General features: G+C 37.0%; 1 non-coding gene across 1 annotated transcript; it reads left to right on the top strand.

Annotated features, from left to right (window-relative positions):
• Nucleotides 1-763: 763 nt before the first annotated feature.
• Nucleotides 764-870, top strand: LOC128284725 (small nucleolar RNA R71). Its single transcript, XR_008275148.1, has one exon. It is a non-coding gene; the product is annotated as a small nucleolar RNA R71 (small nucleolar RNA).
• The last annotated feature ends 19,779 nt before the right edge of the window (nucleotides 871-20,649 follow it).

The following is a 20,649-nucleotide window of genomic DNA, read 5'->3' as shown; positions in this document are numbered from 1 at the left end:
AAAGTGATGGCCTTGCACTACTCTTTCCCTTGGGTTAACACTTGGCAATGCTCCTTATGGCCTTGAATTTAGTGCGTTCGCTATTTTCCCCACTTGATTTTTAAGAGCTTCAAAAGACACAACCTGACTCTGAATCACATCATCATTTTTAGCCATATATTCCTTCGACAAAGATTCAATAGAAGTAAAAGATGATACCTGACCTTTTTGAGCATTTTGCCTTGACATCGGATGATTATAACTAGGCAGTGTATTGTGGATATTTTGTCTTGCAACATTGTGTGAACTCCCGGCACCTTAATTATTCCAATTAAAACTCAGATAATGCTTCTACCCTAGATTGTAACTGTTGGAATATGGATTATTATTTTGTTTTAAATCACCCATGTAGTATACCGATGCTGGGTTTAATGGGCATTCATCAAACATATGATCTTCACCGCATTAAATGCATGACAGTTCGACTGGGTTCATCTTCTAAGTTTCAGTGGGCTTATTCATTGTTTTGATCATATTAGCTAAAAAAGATACCTGGGCTATCAATGACATAATTGCGTCGAGCTCCATGGTACCGGTAGCTCTCTTGTACATCCCAACTCTTGTGGTAAGGTACTGATAGTCAGTATTGAAAATCTTTTCCAAAATCTCATATGCTTCGTTGTAAGATTTATCCAATAATGTATCATTGGTAGATGCATCAACTACTACTCTCATATGTACATTCAACCCATTATAGAATATTTTCATCTGAGTCCAGTGTTGAAATCCATGCATCGGACATTTCTGAATTAAATCTTTAAATCGTTCTCAAGATTCATATAATGTTTCATCCTCTAAGTGCCGAAAAGACGTGATGTCATTTCTGAGCTTCACATTCATATTTAGGGGATTATATCATCGTAAAAAACCTCTGCCAAAGATCATTCCATGATGCCACTGTCCCCGACAGCAAAGCATTCATCCATGCTCTCGCATGATCTCTTAAAGAATGTGGAAATAGTTTAAGTCGTAGAGCATCTTTAGGAATGCCCTGTTATCTAAATGAGTAACAAACCTCTAGAAAAATTCTTGAATAAAGTCTTGGATCTTTAGTAGGTAGTCCACTGAACTGTCTTACTGTTTGCAACATTTGGAGCATTGCCAATTTCAACTCAACCTCCTGAGCTTCTATTTTTGGTGTGACTATCCTTAAATTCAAGTCATCCAAAATTGGAACAACATGCTCTCAAATTGGTCTGTCTCAGTCATCTATCACCCTACAAACATGAGGATTAGTGCTCTGACCATTTAAATTATCATTTATACCAGACATCACCCTACGAATTGGAGGATTAACATCTTGACCATTTAGATTATCATTGAGACCAGGATCATTCCTGTTCCTAGCCATTTTTTGCAGTTCTTTTCGTTTTCTTTGTAAAGTTCTTTCAATCTCTGGGTCAAAAGGACATTACTTGTTAGTAGGAATGCCTCTTCTCATGCATTGATGGCAAATCTATGGAAATTAAAGTAAACTAAGTTAAATAAAACTAATGGAATTAAGTAAAATGACCAAACCAAATTACACCAAATTGTCGATCCTTGGTAACGACACTAAAAACTTGTCATGTGTGAATATGATATGCGAATTGTGCAAGTATACATGCCAGATCAAGTAACAAGTGATAAGTGAGTATCATTCCCATGAGGATCAAATTAAGGCACTAAAGTGGTCAAGTTATTATAACAAAATGTGACTAATGCTATGGTAAAGCTATGGTAAGTATGTAGTGGCAATTAAAAGGAATAATGATGTATGCAATATGTGGAATTAATGGATACTTGGAAATGCTATGGCAAAACAAAAGTAAAAATGCAATGGCAATTACAAGAATGATGACGTGACTATTAATATGTTACTGGACAAGTAAACAACTAAGGAGGCAATGGCAAAGATACTACAGCAAGGGATAAGGGATATACGATCTTGATAGGAAAGGTTGCAATTACTGAGAGTCTACCCTTACTATTAGTAATGCCTCGACAAAATCATAATCAATCTACTGCTCAGAAGAGTTATAAAGTGTTATGTTTCTTTCAAGAGCAAAAACCTCAAGTTACCTTGCCCATGTCTGTAGGCCTTTAATAGGGTACCCTGCACTGCTTCCTTCTGTACGAATATTGCTCTATGTCTAGATTCTACTGCAAGTATCTGTCAAGTACTTGTTCATATCATTAAATTTTGATCCAACTAATCCAACATTTTTAGAATTAAATTAGTTTATGGGCATGTTTGACAGTCGTCTATGTCTAAGGATTTCATGCATACAATTTAGAAATAAAAACAATTGAATGAAATCATAAATTAATTTAGATTTATGTTTTAACCATTAAATAAAATAAATGTTTCATCATGTAATCCTAGCCCTATGAGATTTAGCTCATGGGTTGGCCAATAAAATTCAAAACCAAAATATCATTCAACATCATTTTCATCAAAGTCAATTCATGGACAAATAGTTAAGAAATAACAGAAGAATGATGAGAAGACAGCTTTCATGCGTCCAATTTACACTCCAGCGGCATGGTGTCCTGTGGTGGCTGAGAGGGACTGCCTTCGTCTTCCTCTTTCAGTCTCTACTCAACCGCTACCCTCTAGTTTCGCTTATGGATCTCCACTCATGTTCATGTTTAAGGTTTCCTCATTTGCCTTTTTATAGCTTTTTCCCTAGGGTAAACCCAACAACCCGTGTTTAGCTTCTCCTCTTTTTAAATTCTTTTTTCAACAACCTAAGATTATCTTCTACTTTTAGGAAAATTTTTCTAGTACAAGTATAGTTGGACTGAAACTGGTGTGCGTTGAGTATTGACTCAGTCTTCCTAAAATTGCCACGACATTTATGCTAATAAAATATCCAACCATTTGCCTCGAAAAACCTTCACTCTTTTCTTTCTTGTTCCTCAACCTGCACCTGCCAAACCACCAAACACAGCCCTACCACAAGCAATTAAAAGTACCTAATATTTAAATACAGTCCAAGCTCCTAATGAAATGATGAAAATACAAACGAAATGTCCTAAAATGCAACTAAATGTACCAAAGTACAAGCAATTAGCTAGGTCTATAGGCATGAAATATAACTCTTTTCAATAGTTATCACAAACCAGAGTTTGCAGCAATACTCAAGGTTAACCTAGTGTTTAGTGTGGATATTTCGGAGCCTATTTGTAAGGACTAAGGTGGTCCTAATAAAGTTAAGTCACAATAAGGGCAAGTAAGAGCGATGGCCTCTTATGATCGAGATGTAAAATAGGAGTTAAATTATGATGGAGACATAAGCCAAGGCAAATGTTCTGAGGGGCGGAACTACCCAACAAAGAGGCTAGTTAAGAATCAACCAAGGCATTGAGACAATTCAAAGATGAGTCAAGTCAATGTCATTCCAAGAATGCAACAAGGCATTGTAAGAATGAGTAGGGGAGAATGCCATGGGCCATGAATCAAAGTCTGTGACGAATGCACATAGAACATCTCAGGAGGTTGACCACGCCCCAATGTGTGTCCACCGAGGCTATTAGTAAACAATATTTAACAATTGAAAAGTAGTTTTACTGCAACTGTGGTAGGTCAGTTTTAATATTTATGAGTGTTATAATGGAACACTTTGAGTATTCCAAGGATTGAACCCAAAGGATTGCCAAATTGATAAATATGTTTATCAAGTTAATTACAAGTTAAGCAATAACTAATTTAATCAAGCTGGAAAATATTAGTGCAAATTCAAATAAAATAATATTTGAGCTATATCTAAATTAACAAATAAAAATACCAAACTAACTTTCTTATTTTTTACTAGAAACAATGTAAATGGATTGAAATGGTGTTTGAATAAGTCATGGATTATTAACTAAGCTAATAAATCTATGATGATTATATTGTTTGCCACTCTTAGCTAGGAATCTCTTCCTGGTCTCATCCTAAACTAGAAGATACCACCTAAGCTCTTATCTTAGTTTCACTATTCGATACAAATATATCAAAGTCCCACATGATAGAGTCTCCTCTCAATCTCGTCTATCTAAATCTTCAACTAGAGGCGTCAATTCTAGTATAATATGCAATTTAATACACTTGAACAAACAACCAATCAAGGCATAGATAATAACTTTGCTAAGTAACCCACTCATCAATCAACCAATAAAACAATTCAGTACATGATTAAACTTAAATTCCATACAAGCATGTTAACAAACATATAGTACGCATAAAATATAAAAGATAAGGATTGAGAAAATGCTTATTAATAGATAAACATCCAATGAAGTGTGAGCATTTAATGCATCTCCATCCATAATGTCCCAACAAAAATGAAGAACTAAAAATACTACAACAAAAACAAAAAGAAAAGAAATGAAAAAAATGAAAACCTAAACTAAGAACTAAGAAACTAAGGAGAAAATGTTTAGCCAACAAAATCTGAAATCAAAAGCTTATAAAGTAGTATTTATAGTATACTAACACTTAACCTAATATTGACCATTATGCCATTAAATAAAAAGACTTAAGCTTGTTTGGACACAAAATTGCCCCTATAGTTTTTCAGGTATCGCAATACGCAAAACATTGGCTACATTGTGATCATGAAGGTCTTGGTGTCATGATACCCACTCCTCGGTACCGAAACATCACTGGAGTTAATCTCAATTTTTTTCATTTCAGTATTATCAAGGGTATCACGACTTTCATGGCCTCAATGTTGTAATACCCCATTCTAAATGATGATTTCTTTAAGTTCGGGCCATTGCCAACTTCTTACACCACTCAATCATATCGTTAGGTCCCCCCATGGCACATTTGGCCAATTTTGGTCTCAAAATGGCATAAAATAAACAATAAAAATTATTAACAATAAAAAAATAAAACTCAACAAAGTAAAAAAAAAAACACACCTAAATTGCTTGAGAATAAGCTTCTTAATTATAATGGAGAGCCTAATTTGACCTATCAAATTAAGGCAAATCAGAGGTCAGCTGATCAAATGGGGCTCTTTTAATACAGTTGAACTGGCCCGAGTCATGGAACCCATGGACCAAGCCTATCTACTTGAAGCCTTGGTGACCCAGTGAAACATTCTAGTAAAACTAGAGTTACCAAAGCAATTATTGTAAATCCTAAGGGATAAAGATGTATAAAGTTTAAATCCCTTAAGACTCTTATCTTGTATATAGGCATTAATCTCAGATGTTGATGTAATTTGATCTATATTGTTGGTACGGGGGAGCTCAACTATAAATAGAGGTCTTCCCCTTCATTTGTAATCTCTCAGTTGTAAACCTTCAAAGTAATAGAATTCTTTTTTGAAAGCATTTACTCAAACACTTGGTGTACGCTATTTTTCTGTGACGTTTCTATTCATTCATGGCTTCTTTCTCTTTAAACTTTTCTTCTACTTTGCTTTGGTGCCTTAGAGAATTTTTGCAGGAACTCTCATTCTTCCACAGTAAGACTGACCTTGGCAGATTTGAACCCAAGAAATCGCATAAGGTTTTGCGATTTGTTAAGCTAAAGTTCTATCCCTGTGACATAAGTAGAAGGAAGGTCTAAATCAATTTTAAGCATTTTCTAAGGATTAAAACTAAAATTATACCATTGATTTAAAATCTCATAAAAAATACTTTGTTTGGTTGGTTGGACAAGTGTCAAAAGATAAAGGGTTTGGTTACTACTTTTATAAATAGTGTATAGATGTGTAGATTTTCTAATTTGACAAAAATTATACTAATTGACTATAGTTTTCTCAAATAATGAACAACATATAATCTTACAATAAATAAATATATGAATATGGATATATATTATTTTAAAAATATAATTTTATTAAAAATAATTTTTAAATTGCAAAATACACCCTTATAGAGAATAATATTTTATATTTCAGAAAAAATATTTTAAAATTATTTGTACTCAAAATCGCATTTAGATTGAAATGACCCAAATTCCAATGGTGTCAAAAATACGGTTTTGGAACCCTAAACCAATTTTCTAAATATAGAATAGGAATATTTATGGATTAATATACAAAATGAAGTGAATTTCAGTTAAGTAATTTAGCGAAAAAGTAGTTAATTAAAGCTCAAGAACTAAATTGTAGAAATCAAATCACTATTGAATTTTAATTAAGAAAAGGCTTGGGAACCTATATAGCAATCATCCAAAGAGCAATCATCCAAAGGGTTAAAATGGTCATTTGACCAATATTAATCTTGAGATAGTGGATAATGATGGTAATTATCATTAAGTTTAACTAAAAGTAATTAAAGTATAATAAAAATGTTAAACTAATTAATTAAGATTAATTATAACTTAATTTAAGTATATCAGTTATAGTCAGTGGGAAAAAAAAAAGAAGATGAAACCACCATCATCTTCACTCTTCTCACCATCCACCATTGTTAAAAACTAAAAAAATTTCAAACTTTTCTTTAGCCATTCGGTCACCTATTGCAAGTCTCTAAGTCATTTTTCTTTGATTTCTATATTCTTATGATTATAGGAGCTTGATTTAGCTAGCCTATGGGTTAATTTGTTCAATTGTTGAATTTTTAGCAAGTTGTCATTGTTGAAAAATTGATGAATTAGGCTTGCAATTTATAGAAATTAAGCTTAGATCATGATAAGAACTAAATTGTAAAGCTACATAAGCTTGATAGATAACTTTCTAACATTAGGAACTAAATTGAATAAATTCAAAATCTGCAATGAAATTATACTAGGAATGCTTGATTTAGCTAGACCATGTATTAATTTGTTCAGTTGTTGAATTTTTAGCAAGTTTTCATTGTTGAGAAATTGATGAATTAGGCTTGCAATTTATAGAAATTAAGCTTAGATCATGATAAAAATTAAATTGTAAAGCTAAATAAGCTTGATAGATAACTTTGTAACATTAGGAACTAAATTGAATAAATTCAAAATCTACAATGAAATTATACTAGGAATAGAAAGTATAGGGTCTCTAACGAATGAATGTGAAATCAGATTTTAGATATCAAAAGATATGATACGATTCGCCTCGGAAGAGTCGAGTCGTATTAGTGTGCCCGATCGTCAACAAGAAGTTACGTTAGGTTTAATTGAAAAGGTCGGACGAAGGAAGGAAGGATATTGGTTTTGGGTTCGAATTAGAATAGGTAAGAAGAATTTGAAAGTTCAGGTTTGGAGTCCGAATAGGTATGGATGAATGAATTGGTTCAATTAGGTAAGGGGGAATTGAAGAAAATGACGTAATGGAATGAAGGGTAAGAACGAAATGATATTAAGAAATGGTTCGAATGGAATAGTCGGTTTAGGTACAATTGGTAAATGGAGAAATGGGGTTAAACAAAAAAGTGCAAACAAGAACCAATACCGATTTGGTATCGACCCGTTGTTTATAAGCTCTTTTAGTTCTGTTTGGAATTGGTAAATGAAAACCTCGACCCACTATCTAACAAGATAGGAACCTCGGTATGTTTGAACGCCACACTACGAGTAGTGATAAGTTCGGTTTCGACAAAGAACAACGGTTGACACACTAGACGCTAGGAAGCCAATCGAATCTTTGAACGAAATTTGAGAAAAAGTTTTGCCTAACAAATTCGGCAGCATAACATTAACAAAAGTCTAAAAAGTTCTTTTCAAAGTAACACAAGCCACAATTTATAGTGAATGCAAGGGATAGCCGAATAGGCTCTTGAGGTAGCTAAATGGTTGTTGAAAATTCCAGAATTTTTAATGAAGCTTCCTTGAAGTTTCTTGTGCATGGAGAACGGTAAAGGGCAGCTTCTAGATGCCTTGATTCAATAGAAAAATTGAATGAATAATTTGGGAGCTGAAATGCCATCAATAGGTTCGGCCAAATGCTTGAATTTGGAATTAATGCTGCTGCTTGATTCAGCCGAATGTTCATGTGATTAAGGAGCTGTCTAGAGCACTTCAATAGTCTTAGAATGTGTTTGAATAGCCACACATGTGTGAACAAACAAAACCGAACAGCCCTTGGTGTGAAAGGAATAATCGGGTGGGTGTGAACAGCCTTAATTTTGTTTTGGGCAGCCTATCGGTCTTCTTGAAGAGTTGTAAGGTTTGGCTGAATGGTCACTTAGGGGACACCAAAGATCAGACACCAATTTTAAATCATCCATGCACCTATGCCGTCCAAGGGTAATGTACCTACAACATTTAATTCAGCAAATTAAATCCCTTTTAGACACATTAAATTCGCAACATAGACAAATAAATCTTGCACCATAAATTAGGCTGGATATAATTAATCTTTGTAATAGTTAAGACATATTTAATTGGTCCTAATTAATTAAGTACTTAATTTAGAACATAATTAAAACATGTCCAGATTATGACAAATTAATTATTAAAACAAATAACTAATAAACTAACAGCAACTTAAATGATTTATTCTAGCATAATAAACGCAATAATGAAATGAGCTAAAACGAGCTCGTTGAGCTAAGTTAAGTTGAAGTTGAGCTGATTTGAGCTTGAAGAAGTATGCATGGTTTGCTTGGCTTGCTGGTCCAAAAGCTTTCAAGAAGTCCAGGAACGGTTTCACCCCAAACTCTATCAACTAAGGCTGTTGTTGCGTCTTTGAATCTCTTTGCTCGAGCTCGAGTGATCGGTCCTACGGGCAATTCTAGAGGATCTTCATTGGCAGCCGACAACTCGGGAGGTGTGGTTGTATCAAGATATACATATCTAGAATTTAGGGACTAAATTGAATAAAATGAGAAATATGCTTGACCATGTATTTGAATGTGAATTGGATGAAAATTGATATTGTTTATTTGTTGTATTGTCGTACGTAGCTAAAGACGATGTCGGGCAGTTGAGAGGGAAAGGAAAAACAAGGGTCGTTGATTAGTGACGCGGGGATTTGAGTTGTACTTTTATGATTCGAGATCAATATATTTGTTTGTAGCCATGGTAATTGCATGATTGTGTATTGAGGTGAGTATATGATTGTCGTATGAATTGATTCGTTGTGGTTGATGTTAAATATTGAGATATTGGACTAAATTGAACAAAATAAAATGTAGCATGGTTAATTAATACACTATATGTTATATGAAATGGAATGAAACACATTATGTGACATGAGATAATTTTGAATTGATGATAGATTGAAATGAGACTATGATATGGAATGTTGAAGATATATGAATTGGATAGTGTAATGAAAATTGGATCATTGGTACCTTATTAAATGTTCAGGTAGAGTAGGATATAGTTGGTATGCCATAAGATAGATTGAGTATGAGTTACTTTGACTATATGTCGATGAGCATTGGGCACATTTTCCTTCGATCGTTCTGATGAGTTCTAGGCACACCCTTTACTTTGATTATATCGATAAGAACTTGGCGCAATTTATTTATTTCAAACATTTCAATAAGGTATTGGAAGCCAAATTGGTGTATAATAGCCTGATTTAGGGTCTAGTCAGAATAGTGGTCTCGGGACCACAAATTCAAAGTCAGAGAAATTATTTTATTATTATTTTGATATTATAGCATGTTTTTAAGAGTGCATGAAAAATTTGGTGAAGTAATTTTAGCGTTTGTGAGCTTAATTGTGAAAAAAGACTAAATTGCATAAAGTGCAAAAGTCCTAATTAGATAGCTAAAAGTGTCAAATAGCTAGAGAATAAAATTTGGGGGTCTTTAAAGGGCAATTAGACCCTTTTAAAAGAGCTTGGCCGGCCATGATACAAAGAAGAGTAAATGGTCAAAATGTTAGGTAAGTGATGACATATTAGGTGATAATATAATACCCTAAGTGCCTAGCTTTCATCTTTTTCACCTATTCTTTCTTCTTAACAGAAAATTCTAGCCAAGAGAAGAGTTTTGAAAGCTTGAAAATTTCAGCAACTTTAAGCCTTTACAAGTAAGTGATTTTAATGGCTTTTCTTGAATATTTTTGTACTTTTGAGACCCTTAAAGCATGAGCTTTCAAATGAGGGTACTATTTTGCAAAATGATCAAGAGTGTAGGGTTTTGCCATGAAAGGAGTTGTAATCTTTGCTGAGCTTTTATGGAAGAAAATGAGTCTTGGGTGTTTTATAAACAACTTTTGTGAAAGGTGTTAGCATGAAAACACCTAAAAGGACTATATTGCATAAGTTGTAAAATAGATGTTAAGTATGTGAAATACTGGGAATTTGGAGTTGCTATAAGAGTAAAAAAAGTTCGGCTAAACTTAAGATATGAAGAAATTCAATAAAAATTAATTTTCGGGCCTAGGGGTAAAAGGGTCATTTTATCAAAGTCTAGGGGCAAAAGGGTCATTTTACCAAATATATGAATTTTCGATTGCTTAATTTTATTTAGTGATTAAATTAATGCATTTTGTTATTATAGGTCAAGAAATACCGAATCTGAACCTAGACCGGGGGAAAAACAAGCAAATCGACTAGTCGCCACATTTTGTAATCCGAGGTAAGTTGTATGTAAATAGTACAACTACATTAATAATATATGTATTTAAATTGTATTGAAATTTTTATAGCCTAAATTGCTTGATTGTGGAAATGAGAAAATGTGATGAGAATAGAGATAGTAGAATTCCCGATTAAACCTTAGTAAATAAATCGGATATTCATGCCATGACATTTGGGTCACTTGTGTGAGCTAGTTTAAGACATGTCTGGGACATGCATCGGCCACGTTATGAGAGCCAATGTAAGACCGTCTCTGGGACATGGCATCGACATTGAGACGAGTGCTAGTGTAAGACATGTCTGGGACATGCATCGGCCTCGAGACGTAAGTCAGTGTAAGACATGTCTAGGACATGCAACGGCTACGAGATGTGTCAGTGTAAGACCATGTCTAGGACATGGAATCGACACCTTACCCCATGTTTGAGGCTTAATGAATATCTGATAGTGTTCCAAATGGTTCAACGATGAAAGTTATGATTTCAAGTTAACGAGGAAAGTATAACTGTGTTGTGAGTGGTACAGTTACCTATGTGGTGTATATGAAATGTGAGCTCAATATATGCTATATGAGGTGTATTGGATATTGATGAGTAAGTTTTGCTTATGTCACTTGTGCATTATGATAGTTGTTGATGAATGGTAAAGTTATGTTGAATATTTATTTATGTGTAACTTACTAAGCTTTATGCTTACTCCCTCTCATTTTTCATTTTCTTATAGTGCTGCCTATCTAACTCAAAGACCAAAGGATGTCAGAGATATCGATCACACTATCAATAGAAGCATTTGGTATAGTTTGATTTATATTTTTGAATATGGCATGTATAGGGATTAGACTTTACTATTTTTGTGTCATTGAGAACTAGCCAAATCTGTTGGCTTGGGTTGGAAACCCTTCATTTTGTATTAAACCTTGAATGATGGCAGATATTCATTTTGATATATGTAAATGAAGTAACTCTCATGAATGAGTAATTGTTTAATTGATATGTAGTCTATTGTGGCTTATTGGTTTAAATAAGTTATTTCTTGTATTGGTTTGGTTGCTTTTGTGTAGGTTGTGTAAGTAAGGGTGGCAAAGAGGCTTGGTAAATAGCCTTATATCGTCCACACAGGTAGACATACGAGCATGTGTCTAGGCCGTATGTGATACACGGTCTACCCCATGGGCGTGTGGTCCGGCCGTGTGTCCCATGCACGTAAAAATTTCAAGTCAGTATGCATGGTAGTAAACACATGGGCAGAGACACGGCCATGTGTCTTAGCCATGTGATGGACACGGCTTAGCACACGGGCATGTGCCTTGGCCATGTGACATTTTGGGGATGCTGACGTCAAAAACAGAATGTCTATGTTTTTTCACACAGGCTAGGACACAGGCATGTTATGGCCGTGTGAAGGACATGGGCATGTGCTAGGCAGTGTGAAAACCCTTGTAGGTGTGTATTTAGAATTAATTCCACACGGGTGGAGGACACGGGCGTGTCCCTGTATTACTTAGGCTATGTGAGCCACACGGGCCATCAACACGAACATTTTGAAATGGCCACATAGGCGTGTTGCCCTTCTACACAGGCATGTGCCCTGTTTCCAAGTCAAATTTTCTATAGATGGTTTAAGGACTCGGACTGATCCCGAATAGTTTTCAATGGTCGATTCGGGGCTCATAGGCCATAATAAGAAGTTTAAAGTAGAAATTGAAAAAGTTCTAAAATGGGACCAAGCCTTGGTGACTTAGGGTATGTTTGTGTGCTTGAGATCCAATTAGGTAATGCCTTGTATTTCGCTCCAGCGTGGGTTACGGGTATGGGGTGTTACATGGTATGTTGATTGGAATTTGTGTATCTGTTCAAGTCCAAGTTAAGTTAATAGGGATATAAAATGTAAATTGGATAAATTATATTCGAATTGAATTGATAATATGATTTGGTTATACAAATGAATATTGTAATATACGAATACAGATAGTATGTGAAAGAACATGCGAACCGATTATATGAGATCGGAGGGCCAATGTGGAAACAATACGAATCAATAGATTTAAGAATGGGTTGAATTGAAGAAATGAGAAATCAGTATATTGTGAAATGAAGATATTTGAACCTTATTGTTGAATGTTATACTATGATAAGTTTAAATGTTATTATCAAATGAAATGATTTGCAAAATGGTTATATGCATAGTTTATATGTTAATGGAATGTAACACCCCAAACCCGAGACCATCGCCGGTGTCGGACACGAGGGGTTAACGAGACAAATCCTCTTAAAGTACCGACCAATTTGGCATTTCCGGACAGGCTGGAAAACTGCGTCACTGTTGCCTTAAAAATCATATCTCGATTTTCAAAACTCAGAAACTGATTCTGTAAATTTTCCCTGAATTTACACTCATATATCCATCCATGGATTTATTTCTAGAATTTTTGGTTGGGCCAATTGGTACAGTTTATTAGTTAAAGTCACCCATGTTACAGGGGTCGACTACACTGACCTTTGCGCGTTACAACTTGAATATCTCTCTGTACAGGGCTTTAATACTGGTGCCGTTTGTTTCTAATGAAACTAGACTCAAAATGGAATCTTCACATATAAGGCATGACTTCTAATTATTTCTGGATAATTTATAGTAAATTTTCAAAGTCGCGACAGGGGACCCAGAAACCGTTCTGGCCCCGTCTCACGAAATCTCGAATATCTCTTAAAATACGGCTCATTTGGTCGTTTTGTTTCATCCATATGAAAATAGATTCATCAAGGTTCAATTTCATAATTTATTCACTATTTAATTCTACTTCTACTATTTTTAGTGGTTTTTCCATCTCACCTCGCTGCTGCTGGTAGCATCTGTTACTAAAGCAAACAATGACTATTTCATAATTCTTCCATGGCCAACTATTTCATCATACGTAATGCAACTATGGCCACCTTATCAAAATTAAGGTTTCTAAGGCTCGTGACCATAGGTTTTAGAATCACACTCAACCGACCACATAGGCCATTTTCGCATGGCTTAAAGTTTACAACCCACAATTCAACAAAACAAAATAGCCTATACATGCCAAATGTTCTCCTAGTTCAACTACGAAGACAATACCAAAAGATTTCCAGCCGGTGTGATGACTTCAACGACGGTTCCGAGAACGCATAAACGATACGAGTCCAAGAGACCTAAAATGGGTGACAAGAAAATACGGAGTGAGTTTATAACTCAGTAAGTCATAAGCATTCATCAACCAACCATTAATAAAATTATCACAACATGAAACGATAAACGAGGCTAGGTACTCCATCCATATCGAAACTATACTATAATTCCTCGGACCTTTCGGTTCAATCTCATACCAAGTCATACATCCACATTTCATATTCTATACAATAAGATATTTGAGGCATTTTCACACACCAACTCATTTTCACCACAATCATACAATTGCAATCATCACATAGATTTAAAGCTTACCAAGCTCAACCCCGAGCATGAACATATTGCCTATTCGTCATGAGCTCAAGGTACTTACCGATCCGCTGTCCGGATTAACTCGGTAATGTCGCACACTCAGTGCCAATTGTAATGCAAGAGAATATAGTGAATCCGCACACTTAGTGCTATATACATTCAGCTCGCACACTTAGTGCTATATAATCAAACTCGCACACTTAGTGCTGTACAATTTTAAACCCGCACACTTAGTGCCAATCTTGTCACCGTGTCCATTTATACCCGCACACTTAGTGCCGAGACCAATACCTTATGCATTTTGCTGCCTTTATACATTCAACAATGGCATCACTCCATACACATACATTTCCATTTACACATCAACTCATTTAAACACATTTGCATATATATTATGATCATTCTAATCAACACCAAATATATGCTTAATGACTTACCTCGTGTTGGGTAAAATAGTTCCAAGTCGGCTACTCGATGACCTTCGTCTTTCCCTTGCTTGATTCTCCTTCTTTAACTCCTTGAGCTTAATCAATAAATCACTAGTTTAACCATCTTGCTAAACATTCATAATTCAACTACACATGCATATGTATGCTTGTATATTCGCAACCATTCTTACTAATCGCCCATTTGGTCGATTATACACCTAACCGAATATGCACCAAAACTTGATTCAACATTACCTACATACTCACTTTAATGGCCGAATATATATATATGTACAATGTCAACTAACATCTTTTAATCACCTAATTTCATCTCATGATCATTTAATCAAATTTTCCCAATCTAGCATATATTTTCACATCCATTTGTAACATCATGTACAAACACATATACACATATATCAAAACACAAATTTTACCTATCATGCAACAAGCATAAATCGCACTTATGAGCATGCCATGGCGAATACATCCCACACCATCCCCTTTCAATTTTTGGTCATGGTTAAACAAAGAAAACTCCATGTCTTACTCAAGAATGCTAAAAGAAATTTCAAGAGTAGTCAATCCATCATTACATGTATCATCAACAAGCTTCACATTTAGCATGTAATGGCTTTAACACAATATCAACCTTGGCCAAATACCATTTCCATGGCATAACAAGGATTTGAACCATGGGCTAACATGAACATCAAGTTAGCAACTAAAACATGCATGAATCTCATGACACAACCTCAAACATACCTTAATCTTGACACAAGTATGACCAAATCTCCTTCTAGTTCTCTTCTAAACCAAGCATGAAGCAAAAATCCTTCCTTTTTCCCTTAGTATTTTCAGCCAAGATTTGAGAATGGATGAACAAATTTTTCCTTTCTTTTCCTCTACTCACGGCAACAAAAGGGGGCATCCATGCTCATTTTTTTCATTTCTTTATTTTTTCTACATAATCCACTAACTAAACATGTTGGAAACATGTTCCCTTGCCCATATTCTTGTCATGGCCGCCACTCTTCCCTTTTTTGGGCAAATTGACATGCAAAACCACTCTTTTGCATGCATGTACTATTAGACCATTGTAAGATTAGCCTATCACCTTTCAACAATGTTTCATACAAGTCCATTTTAATAAATTCACATAGAAATGATCAAATTAATGCATGAAACTTTCACACATGCATTTACTAACATCATAAACATAGAATATAACTTTTAATTACTTATAAGACTCGGTTTAGTGGTCCCGAAACCACTTTCCGACTAGGGTCAAATTAGGGATGTCACAACTCTCCCCACTTAAGAAATTTTCGCCCCGAAAATCTTACCAGTAAATAGGTTTGGGTATCGCTCTTTCATAGAGTCCTCGAGTTCCCAAGTGGCTTCTTCAATTCGTGTTTATGCCACAACACCTTCACTAATGGGATTTTCTTATTGCGCAACTCTTTTACTTCACGCATCGTAATGCGAACCGGTTCCTCTTCATAGCTCAAATTAGGTGAATCTCAATCTCGACGGAGCGATTACGTCGCGATGGATCGACCTATATCGTCAAGCATCGAGACATGGAAAACGTTGTGGATCCTTTCAAGCTCGGAGGGTAAAATTAATCGGACGCATCTTGGTCCAACTCGTTCGGATACTTCATACGGACCGATGAACCTCGGACTCAATTTTCCTTACGGCCAAATCTAAGCACCTTCTTCCGTGGTGAGACTTTGAGAAATACCTTGTCTCCAACCCGATATTCAATGTCTTTCCTTTTCAAATCCGATACGACTTTTGGCAATCCGGCGACCTTCAAACTTTCACGAATTACTCGAACTTTTGCTCGACATCCTTAACCAAATCAACCTCAAGATTTTACCTTCACTAAGTTCAGTCCAGAATAGTGGGGTATGGCATTTACGTCCGTATAAAGCCTCGTAAGGCGCCATCTTAATACTTGATTGAAAGCTATTGTTGTAAGCGAATTCAACCAAAGGTAAATACCGCTCCCATGAACCACTAAACTCAAGGATGCAACATCTCAACATATCCTCGAGTATTTGAATTATCCGTTCGGATTGACCATCGGTTTGGGGGTGAAAAATGCTAAAATGCGACTTGGTACCCAAAGCCTCTTGCAATTTCTTCCAAAATCGCGATGTAAATCTTGGGTCTCTATCCGACATGATAGAAATAGGCACCCCATGCAATCGAATAATTTGGGAGACGATAATTTCGCCAATTTATCAGCGAAAAATCCGTGCGGACAGAATAAAATGAGCAGACTTGGTCATCTATCAACAATGACCCAGATCGCATCCTTCTTACTCACGACAATGGCGGTCCGGATACAAAGTCCATGGTGACTCGATCCCATTTCCACTCGGGTATCGTGATCGGTCAAGTAATCCCGATGGCACTTGATGTTCCGCTTTCACTTGTTGACATATCGACACCTTGAAACAAATTCGAAATGTCTCGTTTCATCTTGGGCCACCAAAATTGGCGGTTCAGTCATTGTACATTTTAGTACTACCCGGGTGGATTGACATTCGACTCTCGTGAGCCTCGTTCAAAATCATCGAAACAAGTTTCAATTCCTTGGAATACATAATCGACCCTTGAACGTCAAGCAATCATGGTCGTCAATCTGAAATTCGATTCCTCATTCAAACACATTCGCTCGCTTAGCAACCAATTCGGCGTCGACCTTCCGAGATTCAAGTACTTGATGAATCAATAACGGTTTGGTCTCTAATTCGACTACTAGCACCTCATCGGGTGAAACGGATAGATGAGCATCCATCGCTCTCAAAGCAACCAATTGCCTTGCGACTTAAAGCATCGGCCACCATGTTGGCCTTTCGGTGATAATCAATGATGAGTTCATAGTCTTTCAACAACTCAAGCCAACGCCTTTGTCGCAGTTTAAATCTCTCGAGTCATCAAATATTTTAGACTCTTGTGGTCCGAATAAATGTGACACCTTTCTCCAAACAAATAATGCCGCCATATCTTCAAGGCGAACACTATGGTCGCTAGTTCAAGGTCATGGGTCGAATAGTTTCTCTCATGCGGCTTTAGTTGTCTCGATCGTAAGCCACAACTCGACCTTCTTGCATCAACACACAACCTAACCCAAGCAAGGATGCGCCATCAGATATGACAAACTCTTTCTGGGACTCACTGTACTAGTACCGGGGCCTCGGTTAACAGTTTTAGTTGATCGAAACTTTCTTGACAGCGTTCGACCACTCGAACTTAACATCTTTTGGAGTAGTTTCATCATCGGTGCACTATCATCGAAAAACCTTTCACAAATCGTCGATAGTATCTCGCAAGCCCTAAAAGCTCCTAACCGGTAACATTCCTTGGAGGTTTCCAATCGACTATGGTCGAAATTTTGTTCGGGTCCACCCGACACCGATCGCGGATACCACGTGCCCCAAAAGCTAACCTCTCTCAACCAAAATTCACATTTCTTGAACTTTGCGTATAATCGCTTATCTCGTAAGATTTGCAACACTAGCCTCAGATGTTCAAGATGTTCGGTTTTATCTCGAATAGACCAAAATGTCATCGATAAATACAACCACGAACCGATCCAAGTATGGCCTGAAAATTCTATTCATTAAATCCATAAATACCGTAGGGCATTAGTGAGCCCAAACGGCATCACCAAGAATTCAGAGTGATGTACCTCGTTCTAAAAGCGGTCTTGGGTATGTCCAATTCTCGGACCCTCAACCGATAGTACCCGACCTCAAATCTATCTTTGAAAACACCGAGGCTCCTTTAATTGATCAAACAAATCGTCAATTCGTGGCAACGGATATTTATTCTTTATCGTCACTTTATTCAAATTGACGATAGTCGATGCACAATCTCATAGTTCCATCCTTCTTCTTCACAAACAATCTTGGTGCGCCCATGGAGAAAAACTCGGTCGAGCAAAACCTCTATCCGTCAATTCTTGCAATTGAACCTTCAATTCCTTTAATTCGTTAATGCCATACGACACGGGCTATTGAGATCGGCGTAGTACCGGTACAACTTCGATCGCGAATTCCACTTCTCGAACCGGTGGCAATCCGGTAACTCCTCGGGAAAAACATCGAATACTCACAAACCACTCGTACCGATTCGAGTTTCCTTTCCGTCTCTTTACTTTCAAACACATACGCAAGGTATGTTTCACACCCCTTTTTCACATACCTCCGAGCGGTCATAGAAGATATTATCGCTGGCACTCCTTTTAAATCAGTAGACTCGACTCGGACTACCTCGTTATTTGCACTCCTCAAATCAATGGTTTTCCTTTTGCAGTCCACCATTGCATCATGTCTGATCACCAATCCATACCAAGAATAACATCGAATTCATCAAATGGTAGAAGCATCGATCGGCCGAAAAGCAGATTCTCGAATTATTAGGGGGCATCTCTTGCACACTTTATCAATGAGTACGTATCGACCCAAAGGGTTTGACACTCGAATTACGAACTCAGTAGACTCAACAAGTAGAGTCTTACTGGATGCTAAGGTTTCACATACATATGAATGAGTAGAGCCGGGTCAATCAATGCAATCACACTAGTATCAAAGAGAGTAAAAGTACCGGTGATAACGTCGGGGAGGATGCCTCCTCTCGTCATGCGGATGGCATATGCTCTAGCAGAGCACGGGTCTCGGATCGAATGTACCGTATCGAGGCTCCTCTCGATTACCACCCCTACCTCCGAAATTCTGGGGCCTACCTCTAGCCGTTGTTCCACTAGGTCTTGCACCTTGCATCTTATTCTTCTCATCTAGCTCCGTGCAATCTCTAATAAAGTGGTCCTTCGAACCGCATCCATAACAGGCCCTATTAACAGACTTACCCCAACATTCACCTAGGTGTCGCCTTCCACATTGGGGGCATTCAGGTCTCTCTTGATGATTATTGCCCACACTAGCTACCGAAGTAGCTCGGGAGTCCGTCAATGGTCGGGCTCTATGGAAATTCCCGCAGTCGCCCTCGACTTATTAGTGTCCTCTCTAAACTTCTTTACCATCGAGAATGGAGCTTTACTCGCCGATCTTTTACGATAATCTCTTGCTTCAAATTTAGCCTTCTTCTTCTCCTTTCCAAGTTCTTCCACCTTGCAGGCTCGTTCGACTAGTGTTACGAACTCCTTTATCTCCAAAATACCCACTAGTAGCTTTAACTCTTCATTCAATCCTTCTTCAAATCTTTTGCACATAGCAACCTCATCACCACACACTCCCGAGCATACCGACTAAGTCTTACGAACTCATGTTCAGTATTCGAGATCTTGTCATACGGCCTTGCTTGAGTTCCAAGAATTCCTTACGCTTCGATCGATGAACTGTTGACTAATGTATTTCTTTCGAAATTCGATTGAAAGAAATCCCAAGTAACTCGTTCGTTTGGGACTATGGAAATTAAAGTCCTCCACCAATAGTAAGTGAGTCTCGCAACAAGAATATAGCACACTTAAGACATTCATCGGTGTGCATGCAGTTCATCTAACACTCGAATGGTGTTATCGAGCGAATTGACCTTTCGGCATCATCAAGAACTATGGCCTTGAACTCCTCGGCCCCGCTTCCTAATCAAGTCCACGGTGGTTTACTCAACCTCACAGGATCGAGAATCGGAGGCATTGCGGGCTCTTGGGTGGAGTATTTAAATTCGGGAATGGTTGGACAGCCGGGTTGGTTCGGGCATATTATGCGACCCACTCATTCATCATAGTGAAGAAGGCTTGTTTCCCCTTCATTTTGATTATTCGCGGATGACCGAGGCTCAACAGCGGTGTCCCTTGCGCGAAGCAGCCGCTACACTTTCAACGTCATCCGCCAAGGGTCTCTCTACCCGGGTTCCATTTGCTAATCAAAACAAAAATTTCAACCGTCGAAGTCATCACATTTTAAGCACTAACAATTTGGCATGTATAGCTAGACTCACACGCGCTATGGTAGTCCTAGAATCGACTAAACCATAGCTCTGATACCAATTAAATTGTAACACCCCAAACCCGAGACCATCGCCGGTGTCGGACACGAGGGGTTAACGAGACAAATCCTCTTAAAGTACCGACCAATTTGGCATTTCTGGACAGACTGGAAAACTGCATCACTGTCGCCTTAAAAATCATATCTCGATTTTCAAAACTCGGAAACTGATTCCGTAAATTTTCCCTGAATTTAGACTCATATATCCATCCATGTATTTATTTCTAGAATTTTTGGTCAGGCCAATTGGTACAGTTTATTAGT

This window comes from Gossypium arboreum, chromosome 11 (assembly GCF_025698485.1).
Source record: "Gossypium arboreum isolate Shixiya-1 chromosome 11, ASM2569848v2, whole genome shotgun sequence".
Lineage (NCBI taxonomy): Eukaryota > Viridiplantae > Streptophyta > Magnoliopsida > Malvales > Malvaceae > Gossypium > Gossypium arboreum.
Note: the sequence above shows the minus strand (reverse complement) of the source record. Positions and strands in the feature narration are given on the sequence as shown.